The sequence below is a fragment of the Euwallacea fornicatus genome, chromosome 27 (assembly GCF_040115645.1).
Source record: "Euwallacea fornicatus isolate EFF26 chromosome 27, ASM4011564v1, whole genome shotgun sequence".
NCBI lineage: Eukaryota > Metazoa > Arthropoda > Insecta > Coleoptera > Curculionidae > Euwallacea > Euwallacea fornicatus.
Window position 1 is genome coordinate 44,871 of NC_089567.1, and position 18,328 is coordinate 63,198.

The 18,328-nt window shown below is 32.1% G+C and overlaps 1 protein-coding gene across 1 annotated transcript in view; it reads left to right on the forward strand.

The window, feature by feature from the left end:
- Positions 1-3,186: 3,186 nt before the first annotated feature.
- Positions 3,187-18,328, forward strand: part of LOC136347184 (uncharacterized) — a 65,594-nt gene continuing 50,452 nt past the window's right edge. The window contains exon 1 of the mRNA XM_066296942.1: positions 3,187-3,329. The gene's annotated coding sequence lies outside the window, so the exon portion shown is untranslated. The remainder of the gene's footprint in view (positions 3,330-18,328) is intronic.

The following is an 18,328-nucleotide window of genomic DNA, read 5'->3' on the forward strand; positions in this document are numbered from 1 at the left end:
GAACTTTATTGAGTTGTTATAATCAAAACACTACACTTTAAATGTAGTGTTTTTATTGCAAAATTTTGTTGTTCTACATTTGTTAATTCCACTATAAAAAGTTTTTATTGTACAGAAAGTTTTTGCGAATTTTTACATTACTCAGTTTTTATCTTCGAAAATTGACATTTTAGGTTAGCAACATGTTATATAAAGTTTATTTGAAATTCAATACTAAATCATAAAAAAAAACATATTCATTAAGTTTAAAGTAACAAAGTTGTTATCAAAGTCCAATACGTTCCGAAATGCCGCTATATTGAAAATATTTTCAATGTATAGACTGGGCTCAACTGGCTGCATACCAAATTGTGATTTTCTAGCTTTAGCAGATCTCGAAATACATCTAATGGATATTCAACTAAAGACACCCTCTATATCAGATGAATAATGCATCTTTCAATGCTTACCAGTTTTAGAGTACAACATTTCCGTTCTTTTCCTTCGATATGCCGGTCTTAGAAGGGGGATCAACAAGTGAAACTTTAAGCCAGACCCTCGCAGTAAAACTAAATATGCAGAAGAGGAGAGAATTACCAAATCGGAAACCTCGAAGACGAGTTAGTAGAGTGTGCCATTGGAGCTGCCCCATGCCGGTGCACCGGCCGACGTCTGTGGGTCAAAGGTCGCTGCACTGGCGGCGTCGGAGCCAGGACGCCGCCGCCTACTCTCGAATGTGCTGGATCGGCGGCCAAAACCACGTAGCAGAAAGTCCTAAACTTCTATTTTATTGTTCAAAGAAGATTAGAATTTAAGACAGCTTTTCATAAGAATGCTGCTAACTGCTGCTTATCATGATGAAGCTAATAATACCGAATTTCAAATGCAAACATGGTATTTTGCATGATTTTTTACTAGCTCTTTAACGGAGTGCAGAAATCTTTTGATCCAGAATTGTTGATATTATTTATTATATATCGATAGCTATTTACGAAAGTTGTCGAGATACATATCTAAATTGATTTTGTTGCTTTCCAAAACCATTAATCAAAACCGTGACAGATTTTAGATATATACAGGGTGAGAATTTTTCGTTATAAACCTAAGAAATGTCAGTTATTGTTGAAATTGGAGAAAAACAGTTTCTGCAAGACCGCACTCGATTTGTGTGAAATATAAGTTGCACCAATCAACTAAACTTTAATTTTTTAACACCCTATATATTTTTGCCTGTTTTAATTTGATTGTTGATAGGTGTTTCAAAAACATATGAAAGCTCATCATTAAGATCAAAAACATAGCTGTAATTTAATATGGAAAAAATTCAAAAAAAGCTAAAACTCTTTTTGATTTCATTTATGTGTATAACGTAATATATGTAACTATTTATTTTTTTCTTCAGTAAATCAGTCGCGTGATTGTATCAGCTACTGATCATGCTTGTCCTCCTTTTTAAAGGAATATAAGAAAAAAATTTCCATCTGTCCATCTCTTCAATCTCATCAGTCACATAAGTTGAGTTTTATCTTATCAAACTTAAATAACTGTTGCCTGTAGTCTTTAAAAAAAATTAAAATCATTCCAAATGCATAAATTCAAATTAACACTCTCAATTTTGATTAAGGAGCGGGTCACACTTCACTGCCTTGCCAATTTCTATATTGATTTCCAATCGTTTTAAAAAATATTTGTACGCAGATATTGAGGTGATTGACTTTATCAGCAAGCTTCAGTTTCTGGATTATCTATAACCTGAAACTCCGACGCAATTTAAAATCCAGAGGTAAGTTGCATTAAGAAATTTGAAGTCGTGTAATTGAGGGTAAAGCTGCAGATCATCATGTTACCGTTGTGGACTTCATTCAACACAGTTACGGAAAATCGGTTAATGTTTTCTTATCGATGAGGTATGCTCTATAGGGTGCCCCAGAAACATTGGTACAAATTAATATAATGTATTAGAGGATGAAAGAGTAGAGCAATTCAGATAGAAATATGAAAAAGAGGAACGAAAGAAGAAAAAATCTCGGTCCAAATACTGGAGGATCTATGAAATCAATGGAGTCAGAAAATTACCAATTTCTAGAGATTTACGCAAAGAGAAGGTGTTTTTAGAACTATTTTTAGGATTCCACAACAATGTTCGGTAATTGCATTCTGAGTGCTCCGGACATCAGCCCACCTCGCTTCAACTTATCAAGATTGTAGGGAATATATTTTCTACTTTACGCCGTCATTTCTAGCTGGGTCCCGATTCGAGAATGGAAATTTTATACAACGACATTGGCAAATGAGCTTTTTTGATCCATCAACATCAACAAAAATGTTTATTCTCATATTATGTGAGCGAAAATTTTCAGCGTCATTGGGTGGACAAAATTTATGCATGCAAAAACCGTCCGTCTTAGATTTATCTCTAATTTACAAAAAAATAATAATTTGACACCCCTTAGAATGAAACCAACCAGCTTTTGCTTTTCATTTATCATTACCTGTAAAATATATACAAGTTTAAATTGGCTTGGGCGCCATATGGAGCCACGCGACTTTTTGAAACTTTACATTCTTTAATGTCATAAAAATGTATGATTTATTATTTCAGAACTCTCAACCTTCATCACTCTGAAAAGTGGTGCGCTCGCTAGATATGTATTGCCAAAACTACTATAAGTTAAGTTGCTATTCGTACTCTCGTTATATGAAAAATTACTTTGACATCATATAGAATGAAACAAGTCAATTATGTATAAGGCAGGTTTAGCTCAATCTCAAATTTAGTCCCAAATCCTTATTGCTGAGTTTTGCAGCTAGAGCAGTTGCAAGCAATCCCATTGAAAGTAGCTATTAATTTTAGCCCCAAATACGTCACCAGCTTAGCGAACTTCCCCTTTAGCTAAATACTACGAAAAAATTTTACTTCTGTTGGCTGCATGCTATGTTTTGTGGCCTGCTATGTGTTTATGTTCATTACTTAACATTCTTGTATCAAACAGAACCATAAATTTACCCGGCAACTTCCGACACCTATAGCCACCTCTACCCATCCACTTCCCGTCCAGACGTAGTTGTGGAAACTTCAGCAATTCTCTCCTTGTTTTCCGTTACCTCTCTCCTTGTCTTTCTCGTATATCTGCGCGTTCACCCGGGTCCAGAATAGAGGCTCCCGATATGAAAACTGTGCCGGGACAGTGCTCTCTGGATTTTCAATACAGAAGTGTACTCGGGAGTTATCTGCGCGGAATACGGTGACTTCACTCACGATTTATCGGAGTTTGGAAGTTCAGCGACGAGGTTTCTCGGCCGGTGAACCGCAGCAGCAGGTGTTTTTCGAATCAGCATTAGAAATTCCAGTAAGCTAAATATTATTTTGCACTTTCTTTTGGTATAATCAAAATCAAACTAAATGTGCGTGAAATCTCATAATACATCGATATTCTAAAAGTTATTCAACAGGTTTAGATATACCTGCTCATTTCTTGCCCATTGAATCGTTAACGACTGAGTACGGTTTTTAATTTGCTTTTACATGACGTAAGAGCAAGATTGATGGAGCTTAGCATATCTATTTGTTGTGAAAATTACTGAAAAATATTACATTTAGATATGACAATTAATGATTAGTTAAGTACGTTGGTAGATATTTCCCTTCATAGTATATAGTGAAGGAGAAAACCATCATGCCTGGCCAGATCTTTGGAACAATATCACGGAATTTGAATCTAAAAAACTATATTCGTATATTCGAGGAGCCGCCATTTTGGGTATTTTCCGCAATTATCAATGGTACTTGGTAATGGTACGAAGAATCTGATTGGAAACTTGATTCTAAATCCATAAGAGATGCCATAAATCTTATAATATCTATTGTATGTGAACTTGAACTATTGCGATTAATATTTTTCATTCAATCTACGCTATTACAATGAGTTTAGCAATCAACGTTTTCTATTGTTTTCCGTAATTTTGATCGTTATGTTAAAATCAAAAATATTATCTTTTAAATTAAATTCATTAAATTAATGAATGAATGAATTAATTAAAATATTTAAAATATATTGGAGGCTGTTTTTAACCGAAAAAAACTGATGTCACTCATTTTTAATAAAATGTCCAAACAATTTTCTTTCAAAACTCAGCATTCGATCTAGAAACCTAGGAAAGTTAAATTCAAAAGTTGGGTCTACTTTTTAATGGGCGTTCTTTTTAATCCTGTAAAGCTTTATAAGTAATATAATTGAAAACGTTCCCAATTACCAGGCTCCAATGTTTTATGTCGAAATGAAAATGAAAGAAATTTTCCAACATTGGAGCAGTCGTTGATTAGATTTGTTTTCAGTCGTTTTCCTGGTACAAGCGGCTAATTTCATCGGAAATGTGCTCGTAATAAACGTTTGGAAGGGATATTTCCGAAATTCGGTCTATACCTGGGTACCTTTTCAAACAATGGGCATTTTATAACTCCAGAATTGAGGTCGGAATTCTAGAATTGAGTCGCCTACGCTCAAAATCCTGTAAATCGTAGTTTTCTGAGAGGAAATTAAAATGTTATGTCATGCAGAAGCCTTATTTGTTTGAGAGAGAAAATGACTAAAAATATGTAATAGAAGAATCGATTTGAAGGAAAAGATAACTCCTACGTTTTCCTTCTCGATTTTGCTCAGAGACATTCGTAACTTTCTGAAAAATAAAAATTTCGGCATCAATAGCGATGGTACCGCTTTCCTAAGGCACCTGCACTGCTCTAAAAAAGAATCTATTTCCCAAAGTGTAAAGAAAAGATAAGAAAACTATTAGAACCATAATATACATCGGTCTATTGCCTTGAAACTACAATCTTCTTCGTTGCTGTAAAATATGTAAATCTACCTGTCTACTTATTACCCTCAAAAGAGCTCAAACAATTTTGGCAGTTATGAAATTTTAATCTCGGCAGTGAACACCCCAGTGATTCCTTAACTTTAGTTCAATTCATAAGTAATAAGGAACGGAGTATTATTTACGTATATGTATGCCTTATATGGAAATTTAAAAGAATAAAGGTGGCAGTCCACACCCTCGCAGGTATTTTTGTACTTATATTCGTATGATTAGCTCATTATAAGGATTTTATTTGTCCCTCCGCCTACGAGCTTACCCTTGATAAAAAATTTTAATGACACTGGAACAGAGATCGATTTCTACAACATTTGTTTGTGGCTCTAACTAGAGAATGGATAAATCAACTTCAATTTTCAATTCGCTGCTGAATCATGATTTTAAAATCTTTAATATTATATACTGAGAAGCTGAAGTAACCCATTAATTTTTTTTTATGTAGATAGAAGGTGCGGATGCTATCCGCATTATAAGGGAAAACCATTATGAAAAGATAGTTTCAATTAAAATACGTTTAGGCTAGAATTCTATTTTTTTTTCTAAGGAAAGAAATAATAGAAGTGGCGGTTTTTAAAATGATGGCACTGTATTAAAAATATCAATATCACAGAAATTATAGAGTGAAGTGAGGATAAGGTGAGTGTTCGAAAGATATATTCTTTTTTATGAATATTTATTGAGAAAATACTTCTACCTGTCTCATTCCTTCTAATTTTTCATCTTTACTAAGAGAAATATTTTGTTTATTGCGGCGGTGTCAGTTCCATTCCAAATCAGTGGGTCACTCCTGCACCGAGGGAATTTTTGACTTAATACGCGAGCTATTTCCTATCATATAAAGTTCATCTTAGGTAGTTAAATGTAAAGAAGATGCATGGTATCTTCGGAATCTTTAACCTAACATAAATATTTCTTATTTCGTTCATTATCATATATTTTACAGTGAATTCGATATATCACTTCTCTACACTAGACGTGATACGTGATGTGTTATGTAACGAAACAAGAGTACATAATTGAAAAAGGGAAAGCATATAAGTCTAAAAAAAGAGAACAAAAAAGATTTTCACCAAGTTTTGTATTGTGTTATGACGGTTGTAACCATGAAAATTAACATGCTTTGCGAACATTCTACATCTTTGCCAAAAAATGATTAAAGAAGTAAGTCATTTCTTCATAGCTACAAAGCACATCAATTAAATCAATGAAGCAGAGTTTTGAGACTGGCAAAACGTCGCGAAAATACTCTAAATACGGAAATCTATATCAACCCTCAGCGAAAAGCTGCGGCGCAGATTGGTATCTCAGATTCTGAATTTCTTAGTGATGCTGCTTACGTCAGTTTATTAGTAGCAAAGAATTAAAATATTTACTTTTTCCAATCATTTTTTTAATATGGACACATTACATTTTTTAGTATTTGTATATAATAAAAACAAAAGAAACACGTTGGTACTAATTTATATTTCTTGCATATTCTACCTTTCTTTAGAAAAATACAATTCCCTAAGCATTTTACTGACCAAAAGGAAACTCGTCAATATTTCTGAATTTCCCAAAAATTATTTTTTGCACAAATGTTGTATTAAAAAAATATATTTTTTGAAAATACCAAGGACTATAATTAGTCAGTTATAGTACTGCATCTTGTCTGCCACCATAAACCCCATACCAAAAAATTTTAAAGCCGACATTTCGTTTTCCTGTAATCATTATTAATTTAAAAATTTTAAATACGGTTCTGAATTTTTTAAATTCAATTCTGATCTTCCCTTTTATTTTGATTTTGGTGGCATATGACAACGGTTTTATTGCCGTCTAGGTTAGATTGTGTTATGATTAGTGATTTGAGCTGGTCCGGACCTGTTTGCAGAACTTTATAGCAAAATTGAAGAAACCCACATTTTTAAATCAAATTTATGATGGACATCGCTTCACTTTTGTGTTGAAATGAATTCTTTCGTACAAAAATGAATTAACCGGTTTTTTTGATCAAAACTGAAGAAATCGAAAAATAATTTGTGGGGGATTATTCATTTTCCTCTAAAGATTATCATTTATTAACTGCATTCTTATAATTTCACTGCTCGGCATTGTATCTGATTGAAATTCTTTAAAAGTTTTGAAAAAAACTTTACTTTATCTTTTTTTCTTATAAAGACAGATTGTTTTTATGCACCAGGCATTATTAAAATTCAAGAAATCCATTAAAAAGAACACTATTATCCTTTGCTGAGTTCAACGTTAAGTGAGCCAACTTTTTAAATTTCATGAAACTCAAGAAATTTTGTTTAAACATAAATCGAACAATTATTAACACGTCAATTACTTAAAAAGCCCTTTAAACTAGTTACAACCCTTTTACTTATACCTATTAAGTAATTTCACTGCAGCCTCTAAACTTTATAGTACATCGTTACAAGCGTATAAATATGTTTTGGCTTGTTAGATCTCCCGCTTTAACCCCTATGGATTATTTTTTATGGGGTTATTTAAACCAGAAAGTCTACCAGTACCGACTGTTTAAAAATGTTGATCATTTCGAGAGGATCATTTCGGAAGCATTTCAGGAAATTACTCTAAATGTGGTAATGAATGTATTAAGGGAAATTGGTAAAAGAACTATTAAAAGTTACGAAAAAAAGGGTGGTTAATTTGAGACATTAGCGGAATTATTTAAAACTTAAATAATCCTACATAGTTATACAATTTATGAAATTTTTGTCATTTCCTTTTAGCAAAAAAAATTATTGTTATTTATCAATTACCTATTTTAATCACACAATTATTTTGAAAACATATTAAGATACGAAAAGTTATTATGTTTTTGATAAATAACGTACAAATGTGCATTATTGAGACTAATAAGAAATAATTATTGAACCTTTTAAGATAGTTGGTATGATATTCCAAAAATTTGATTATTTGATTTTAGGTTTAAAACCATGCAAAACTTTTTATGAAAAACAAATTTTTCGTAAAATCAATAATAAAAAAGTTTCCCATATTATTCTAATTTAAATATACATACTGTATATTAGTTGGCCGGACCTGCAATATTACTGAGATATTTCCAAAATTCTATCGAATCTTCTAGAATACGTCAATCATCGCATCCTCGGGAATTTTTCATAAACTGATACAGGGGCATTTTTATAGGTAGTCATCATGCATGGGGCTTTAGGGATGCGTTCCTTATTTCAGAGCCTACAAGATTAAGACTTCGCATTAGGGGAATGAGGTTGGTTTGAACACCCCCCATGCAATGTTGGCAAGTTGTGCAAATTTTTCCAGGGATTTAACAAAATGTTTTATGTACGAAACAACTAATAACAACAAGTTTTTTTAATAAGTTTATAACGTTCGGTTTCGAATTTCTACAATTCAGTTAGAGTTTTGTGTAACATAACATCTAATTTTAATGTCACAATTTAGTTCTCTGTTACGTCTCAGTTAAATTATAATAACAATTCTAAACCTTAAGAGCTCCATAGGACATATAACTAAACATTGAATTAGGGCTGCAACCACCAAGCAAATGAAGCCGTAAAATACATGAACATATGGCCTAATTGCATGTATAAATTCTACGCCTCTGCACTTTCGAAGATGGACCCTATTTGTCAAGCTTTCTAAGAAGCTCTATTTGCTTGAGGTTGTAGTTGGAAAGTGCCTACGAAAAACAAGTTTAAGTGAAAATTCTATGAATATTAATAAGGTAGATAGTAGTTAAGTTGTGCATTTTCTTTTGCGAAATGGAAATATAAAAATAATTGAAAAAGGGTGGAGGAAATTAAATCTCGTATAGAGTAAGCACATTAACGTCAATTCCATAATTGAGTAACAAAAAAGTATATAACAATTACTTAGTTTAAGAGCACAAAAACTTCCTCCAAAGTTTGACGTAAGGAGGTACGTTGTGTAAAAACTGGAGAAACCTTTTTATGTCGGTACTTAAAGCAATTACGAAATTTAATCCCAAGTTATCCCTTCAGCGGAATTTAATACAACTTTTTGACACGTAATCTATTATCCATTAATAATAGATATTTATTTTACTATGTGCATTCGTGACAGTTTAAAGATCTACCTAAGCGGGGAGTATGATGATTATCCGCGGTTTTATAATAATGAGCTACTAATATTCTGCTTGCTATAGCTTAAGATACCTAAAATTGGAGTCATACTGTGTAGTAAACACTTCAACAGTCTAACAATGGATAATGATATATATTCGGTTTCATATGAAATGCACTACCCAGTAATAATAATAATTAAGTCTCGTAATTTTGGCAAAAAAAGCTTCATAATAAAGTATCAAATAATCAGAGTTTCAGTAAAAATGAAAAACACTAGTGGTGGACTTTCTCACTAACATTTTAGATTCTCTATTGGATTGTTAATAAATAAAATAATATTTATATGAATATATTATAATATTTATATTGTTGCTAAAGTGTCAACAAAATATCTTAAAATGTTCCCAATGAGAAAGTTTCGAACTAAAAAAAAACAATGTCCTGATGCCAGAATTACTACTGTTCATGCAGACTTTAGCAAATGGCATTGTCCAACAGGCTAATGCAAGACCACATACTGAAAACATCACTCGAAAGTATTTCGAACAAGCGTAATTAGAAATGTTGCCTTGGTCTGCACGGTCACCAGACCTTTTACCTATCGAATATCTTTGGGAGATGATGATTGAAGTAGCATGAAATGAAATACTCCAGAAGGATATTGATTATTCATTGAAAAGTATGCCGAAAAGAGTACACGTTTGCATTGCTGTACGAGGCAATGTCACTTATTATTAACCTTATAAATAATAAATGTTGTTTATTTACTGAAACTCTGTTCATTCGATACTTTGTTAAGAAACACTATTATGTTAAAATTACAAGATTTACTTATTATTATTATTGGGGGGTTCATTTCATACGAATGTGAAGGTATTTTAATATAATGTGATATTATATCACACTTTTTATTTATTTTTTGAATGCAATATGGACAATCCGGGACCAAGATATGTACAAGCTAGGCTAGTTCGAGTTTTATAATAAACTTTAATGTTATGTTCTCGTTAATCTACCACATAAATACGTATTAAGCCAATATATTGCTTTGTTACCTTGCTGGTAAGGAAGGAAAATATGAAATGTCTGAATTATGAAAGAGAAAAAGAGAGTATTTTAATTACATCACTCTTTATGAGATACTCATATAAAATAATATTTTTCAGATCTACTTTTAATTATGAAAAGCACGAAACCTCACTTTAGAAATAATGCTATTGTTGGAATTTTGTATTATAACGGTAACTTGTATAATACTAACGGGTTATTATTTAAAAAAATTTTTAAAAGTAATTAAAATTGGTAAAAATAAATTTTTTATGTATTTTTTTTACTCAAAACAATCTCATCTTTTAACAGTTTTGATCAGTTTTCAATATTTTAATTTTGAGGGGGAACTTTTTACAATTATTTGAATTGAGCTGAAAAAAACCTGTTTTTTCGGTTCGATTCAAGAAACAAATATTAGTACAAACTGCGTCCGTGTATTGTTTTTAATTCTATCACTATAAAGCCTTTTTTAAATCTTGTTATTTGGTGAAATTTCTGGGTTGAATCGGGAAATGATCAATACTTTCTTAAGATATTTTCTTGAGTAAAATCGATTTCCAAAAAAGTAGAATCAAAAAAAATATTCTCGAGATATAACAATAGTTTTTGTTCCTTTCTTATATCAAACAATTATATCTTTGAAGAGCATTTTTTGAGAGACTGTTCGAATTTTCGAAGTTTTCAACAATCATAATTGGGCTTAACTAATAACTGGAAATCTTTAAAAAGTGTTATTGAATAATCTTAAAAATTGTAGGATATTTAAAAAATACATAGAGAAACCAAGTTATTAGAAAGTAACCTATGCGTTCACTTTTTTTTTCAGAAATTAATTCTACTCAAAAAAGTGCCCTAGGGAAATAGTTATTATAGTATTTAACATTTCCCAATTCAATATCATGGTTCCGAGTTATAGCGGTCTCCTTTGAGTGTGAATTTTTAGGAATCCCCCGTACCTATAGACATAAAAACAGTAGAGGAATATCCATTTTTTAAATTCAGGAACCCAGGAAACGCATACTAGTTTATAAATGTCTCGTTTCTATTCTGAAAAAAACCTTAAATCTCAACAAATTTAGACCCCCTTCCATATCTAAACAGAAAGCTTTCTTGTTAGAAAGTTACTTTAGTAGTTTCAAGAAATGAATGGGATGTGGCAATGTTATATTCAGCGTTATCTTGAGGAGTTCCAAGAAACTTTTCTCCATGTGGCAGTCATTTATAAAAGGTTAATAATATTCTTTTAAAAGTAGTGTAAACTTGTCTCGTGAAACACCAAGTATTTTAAAGTAAAGAATAAATAAGTGGACAAGTGGACAAACAACTATCTCGACAGAAGAGGTAGTTCAAGTTGTACAACAGACAGTAAATTCATGAAAATCCAACGACTTTTATTATTTCAACAAATTCAACTTCCATTTGGGATCTGTTGAAAACTCCGCAGGAAAACTCATCATAAGTTGACTTTTCACTAACAAAGTCTCGTTTCATTCTCCCGGCTATGTTTTAGCAGTTTAAAATCCTCATGCAATTATAGAAACCGCGACATCCAGAAAAAGTAGGAGTTCTAGTAGTGATAAGCAAACGAAGAACTTTATGATTGGTCAGAACGCTACCGAAATGAAATTCCAACTCCAACCCTTAAATGCTTTCACTCAAGACAGGACTTAGATTATTTAAAATCACGTGACTTAAGTTACTTATAGTTAGGTTCACGCTATTTGTTAAAAATTATATTTATGCCACGTTTTTTAAAGAATCAATAGATTCAAGAAAAATCGGTTAAATTAATGCAAATCCTGTTACTCTGAATAATATTACAGGAAGTGTTGAAAGAAGAGCACTTTTTAGTATAGAAAATGAAGGAATTGATTTTCAGGGGTTTCAATAATCTGCGTAATTTTATTTAAGGTTCTCGTTACAGTACATTAATAGATTTAAAATATTTTATAGCAATATCTCACATTTTTTTTCATTTTATTTTATAAATTGGTTTTGATAAATTGAGACGACTTCGGCTGACTAGTGTTAAGCGTTTGGTGCCCCAAATTGGTACGTTTTATCTATATTTAGGCCCACGAATGGAACCGGGAAATGTTTATTAATAAATCGAGGAATGAATATCTCAATTTGAGATACCAGGCGCCTCTTAATCCCTTTTTTGATATATATGTTATTTCTGAATAATGGTTAATAATAGCTAGTTGATGTAATTCAAGGTGAACTAATCTGGCTTTCCCGTTATGACGAGTATTTGCTATATGTACCGTTCAATCATAACTATTTTGTTACAAGTTGCTCTTAATAAAACTTATTCGAGTTCTTTTTATCACAAGTTTAAAACGGACTACTTATTCCCTTCCGGCTACTAATTCCTTTCGCACTTGAAAGGAGCAGTGGAATTAGCGCAAAAGTTTTTAAAGTTTATGGCCCACGAAGAACTGAGATACTAGTCCGTACCATAAGCGGATTCGGTATCCAGAAAAGTTTTCGAATTGAGAGATATTTTACCTTCAAAAGAGGAGATTACTTTATTAATTATAAACTTCTCTAATTGGCTTAAGTCCTTAAAGTGTATCTACCTTTGCCCCTATAGATATTCGCTAATCCACATTCATTTGCTTTATTAATATTTCATGAGTATCTATAAGAACAATTAAGATTGAGAAAATATTATATTATAATAAATTGTACTTGATTGATTACTCAACTTTCTTCTTTCGAATGGACCTTCGGATGATTGTACTTACATGAACGAAAGAAGCCGTTATACCCTTATTAATCGATACGATTAATAATCATACCTCCTGAATATCTAGCGGACATTAAGCAATTTCATTAATGGAAACTTTCTGTACTTTGTTACTTTATATTCTTTTGTTAGATATCATCTAAATAGGTTCACAATAGAGATGATAAAAAAAAATTAAGATTTCAAAGATTAGGAAATACAGTTAATTATCCGATAAACTAACAGAAAATCTATAATTCTGGTAATGTTGAATCGTAAGCTACAGACATAATTGAACACTCTATGAAATAAAAGGCAACTTAAAGGAAAGTTAGATTCAAAGGCACATTAAGTTTCTATAATCTGCACCCTGACAGCGCTTTTAACGGAGTTATTGACGACGTTATTCTCTTGTGCATTACTCCTCGGAAGGAAAAGAAGGAGCAATCAAATAACGGGAACCATTAACAAGCAACTTCCGAACCGTGAATGCGAGGATTCGATTAAGTTATTTACAATTTATCCTAAAAAATAGTGATAACAGATCAACATAATCAAGACTCATCTCTATGTTATTCTAACCCTTTCTGGAGGTTTTTTAATAATCATCTGATATTTACTGCGATAGAAGCTGTTGCGTCAATCAAAAACTGTTTTTAATTATGTTTGTACAGCATAAAAATTTGCCTCATATGTATTCAAATATCAAAATTGAAAGTAAGACTAATTAAATAATAATATGAATATTTGTAAAGGCGAGTGTAGAGTACAAACGATCTGCAAAACTTCACGGCGTAACACTCATGTAGACGAGCAACCGAACATCGTGTATCCTCTTGCAACTTTTTCTCATTACGCAGAGATGTGCGACCGTCAAGAATTTACACGCAGCAGAACGTCGTTGCGCAGCGGAACATCGCCGCGTAGCACTTCAAGAAAACATTCTCTAGGTCCATCAAAATCCAAGGAATAAATTTACGGAAATCCGTTCAGATATGCAAACTGCATAAACGTAAACTAGGCAAAAACCCATCTATTTAGCGTTAACGCATATTGTGTAAGCACTTCTAGGTTTATGGACGAATCTGTGTGAGCTATGTGTAAGCGCAGTCGTTAACTGTGTTCATCTGTTGTATTTATATGCCACATAAAGAAATTTTCTATTCGGCTTACACAGATATCCGAAGTTTTCAAGCTTGGCTTAAATAAATCGTGATTTAAGGTGTCAGTTCAGACGAGTAGAAGTGGCAATTTTAGCCACATTAATGACAGGATGATATTGCTAACATTGACAGATGAATTGTAACAGTTAGTCTTACGCAAACTGCTTATTTCTGTGTTTTTACGTCGCTATTTCATAGACAATTTCTTTATAAATTAATTTGCGAATTCATTCATGAAATCTGTGGGTTTTCCACTGACTATAATTCGCGAATTGAGCCGTGAAACTTCTGGTTAATTGTCAGTTTTACCTATTTTTGCATATAAATCACACGCGAATGGTTCACAAATCGAAAATAACAAATAAATAAATAATTATTCATACATTGTATATTTTGGTAGAACTGATTAAAAAAAAAATCGATGAAATTTAGAACACGCTCCAATGAGTGAATAATTTTGTGATTTTCTTCATAAATTAATTAATGGCCAAATTGTTAGTGTAAAAGGGATTTTACATACGTGAATTAATTCATAAAGCCTTTTCGCGAATAAGTTCATGAATAAATTACTAGTGTAATACGTGCTTTAATCTTAAAATTGAGTATACGAGATGCGCTAACATATAATTGATAGGTTCGTCGAATTTGCTTCCATCTATACGCGTTGCATATAATTCACTTAAAATGTGAGTTTTCAACGAAGCGGTGCCACATGCACCCTAACAGCGTTAACGTAACTCTGTAACGCAACATCGTAGCATTGGGGCGTCCCTGCAATTCACGGTATTTTGTCAACATTTCAAAGAAACAATACGTGCTCGTGTTACATCACGTTTTTGCAATTGTAAATATTGTATAGTGCTGTTACAATACGTTGTTCTCTTGGATGTCTGTAGCACTGTGCCATCCAAATTTATTTTGAAGCTGTGTAAATACGCGTGTACAAACAGCATATGGAATAGCAACAACAACGCAACTCTGTGCCGTTCATACTTGTTGCCAGATATGACAACAAATATGGACGGTACTGAGTAATAACGTCCAGTTAGTGTATAGTAATAGACCAGTGAGTAATCCGTAACTCCATATTGTAAGCATCGTAACACTGAAGCGTCCTGTGGATTGTCGGTATTTCACGGTACTTTATTATCACATCAAAGAAATGATTGCGCTGGTATTGTACCACTTTTCTACATGGCTAAATGTTGCATGATGCCGTTACGATACATCATTGCTTTTGATGTCTGTATGGAATGTAGTCTTACATGCAGCGTGTCTCAGGAAAAAGTGTCCACTGTGAGTATCTTTTCAGTTGTTTGTTAAAAAGCAAAACGGTAAAACATGTCAACTTTGATAGGAAGAGGGATATCAATTGGTAAAAAAAATGGTCTTTAAAACGTCATCCTTCTACTTCTGGCAACTATCCCTTCGAAACTTTCAAATTGAAAGAGGAGTCGTATTATATCTCGTTTGAAAAGTAATTTTATTCTCTGCATAAACGAGCTTTTATTTTTTATTTTTATACGTCGGTTTTCTAGAAATTAAACAAAAATAAATTAACTTGATTTTGACCATTTTTACTGATATTTTATTTATTTTATCTTAAGAAATGTTGAAAGTGACCATCATTGACTTTCACACACATGTACAGCTAATCGTCAAAACGTTGTTACACGTAATCTAACATTTGTGGTGTTATCGATCTGCACTCTTCGAAGCTTTGGGCACGTATCGCTTCAAAAGAATCAGATTATGTGTTATAGATTTTGGTCTTCAAATATCCCGATGAGCAAAAATCCAGCGATCTAAAATTGAGGAATTTCGCGAGCCACTTCACCAGATTTCTTCTGTTCATCCATCTTCCGGGGAAATCTTCATTTAGAAATTGTCAGACAGTAGCAGTGTGTGTAGTGTGGAGGTATGGAGGCGCTCCATCTTGTTAGAAAACTAATTCTTGTTCTAAGAAGCGGATATCTTGTTCAAGTATATCTGTTATCTTGGGAAATATGGCGTCTTGCAGAAATTGTAGATAGTTTTCTCTATTTAAAATTACTGATTTGAAAAACAATCCAACAGTGTAATCACCTGAAATCCCCGCCCAAACATTAAATTTTTGAGGTTGTTGTGTATGGCTCTTTCGTAACAAATAAGGATTGACGTCACTTCAGTAACGACAGTCATATTTTCTAATTTCACCATTTAAATAGAACGAAGATTGATCAGAAAATGTTAAATTCAACAAAAATATCTGTTTAAATGTAACATGTTGATAAAGAATTCGCGGAATTCTAATTAACGGCCGAAATCATCCTCATTGAATTCCTGTACTAGTCTTATAACATAAAAATTCAATTTTAGTGTCTTTTAAATGCTATGATCAGAACTTTTTGAAATGCCGGATTCCTCAGCAATCTTTCGTACAGATGTTCTGTTGTCTATTTGAACATACCTCGAAACCATGATTTGAACTTCATCGCTTCTCATTTGATGACCAAATTTGTGTTTTATATTTTCAATCAAACTAGTCTCATTAAATTTTATTAGCAATTCAAATACATAAGGGTTGCATACCATTTTGTTAAGAATATCTAAATTCAAGACACGAGTGGCCTCTTTTGCAGAATTATTGTTTCTATAATATAGACCTACAATCTCGATTTTCGTTTGTAACGATTTTAATTTAACCATTGATCGAACTGCAAAGTGATGTCTTGCTACGAAATATTAAAATCATTAAGTGCAGAGAAAAGTATCAACAAATCATTCTTACAAAAAAATTATAATAGAGTTTATTAATATTAAAGGAGAATGTTAAAAATTTCTTTGTTAACGACCTATACATTTTCGGCATTCATTGAAATATCATTCAAGGTTAAACTCATGTTATTTTGATTTTGTTTCATTTCAACAGGATCGACGTACAAAAAAGCTTCACCACGTAAAGAATAAAGATACTTTTCGACCGAGGTAAAACACAATCCCTTTTCCATTTTCAACATTTTAAAAAAGTGGCTCCCAGGGGTAGAGGGATGATATTCTGAAAACAACGTTTAACCAAATGGTGCCCCCTCGCTGTCAAAGTTGACGTGTTTTCGCGTTTTTTTCTTTAATAAACAACAGAAAAAATATTCAGAGTAGATACTTTTCCCTGAGACATCCTGTATTTGTTGGTCGGTAGATCTTTAGGTTCGGACTCTATCATTAGTATTTTTTAAATATTTTTTTAGGGATTCTCTAATACACGAACGTAATGTAATATAAAGGTAGTATTTATATGAATGGAAATTTAATGTTTTTGATTTTGGCGAATCGCTAATATGTTCTATATATAAAATATGAGATTATATACTGTTCGAATAAATTTTTAACACAGAATGGTAATTTTTATGTACAGCAAGAAAATGTTGCATTACAATGTTATCATGCGATGTTCCGTTGCGTCTCTCCGCACCTCAAAAACTAAGCTCCTACGAATCAACAAATCGTTAAAACTAATTTTCAAAGATAGACTATAATCAAACTACTGCTTTGTGCAAGACATGAAAAATCAATCATAAGTACACCAATTTGCCTTCCCTTTAACGATATGATATGAAATATTCAACAGACGCCACAGCAAAGGCAAACTATTCGCTGATATTAATTGCAGAAACTCTAATTAACATATTTCTGAGGTAATATTCAAATTTCTATTGTCATTTGTTTTCTTTAGGCACACACTCAACTATATAAACATGAGCTAAACTAGGTAATGCTCCGAAATAACCTGAATTAATCTTTAACTAAATATACATATGTATCTAATATTTTACATATAGGGTTTGTTTTATTTTATCATATTCATTAAATGTTCGCACAGTGCTTGGAAATTTGACTTTGACATTTTTATCTTCATTTTTCTAACGAGAAATTTTTGGCTAATTGGATCCATTTAATTCGGTAATAGGATATGCAAAACGTTTAAAGGCATTGAACGTCAATAAGTAGTGTGCAAGACTTTCTAATAACCCTGATTAGAGTTTGCCTATAAACTACACATTATTTGGCATTGTAATAAATCCATGTCTCACATAAATCTATAACGATGTGTTTATGTTTGCCTAATAATAATTGACTTAGTTATAATTCATACTGAGTTTAACTCTCCTCTTCAAACGGGTTTTTACAGTAAATGAGATAAAACAGGAAGTAAGAGAAAAATTAAATAGTAAATAATAATTTGTTTGATGAATGAAGAACGTTGACATTTTGTTTTTTATTTGTCTTATTTTTGCCTTCTTCACTTTTTTCTTATTTATTCTTCCTATTTTCCTGTGTTCTTATTTTTACAATTCCATTTTTCATCTCACTTCATATTTAATCTTACTTAGCCTATAAATCTTCCTTTGCTAATATAGTTTAGGAAAGACACGTCGACCACGAGGTGATACTTTGCAATTCACTTTACGTTT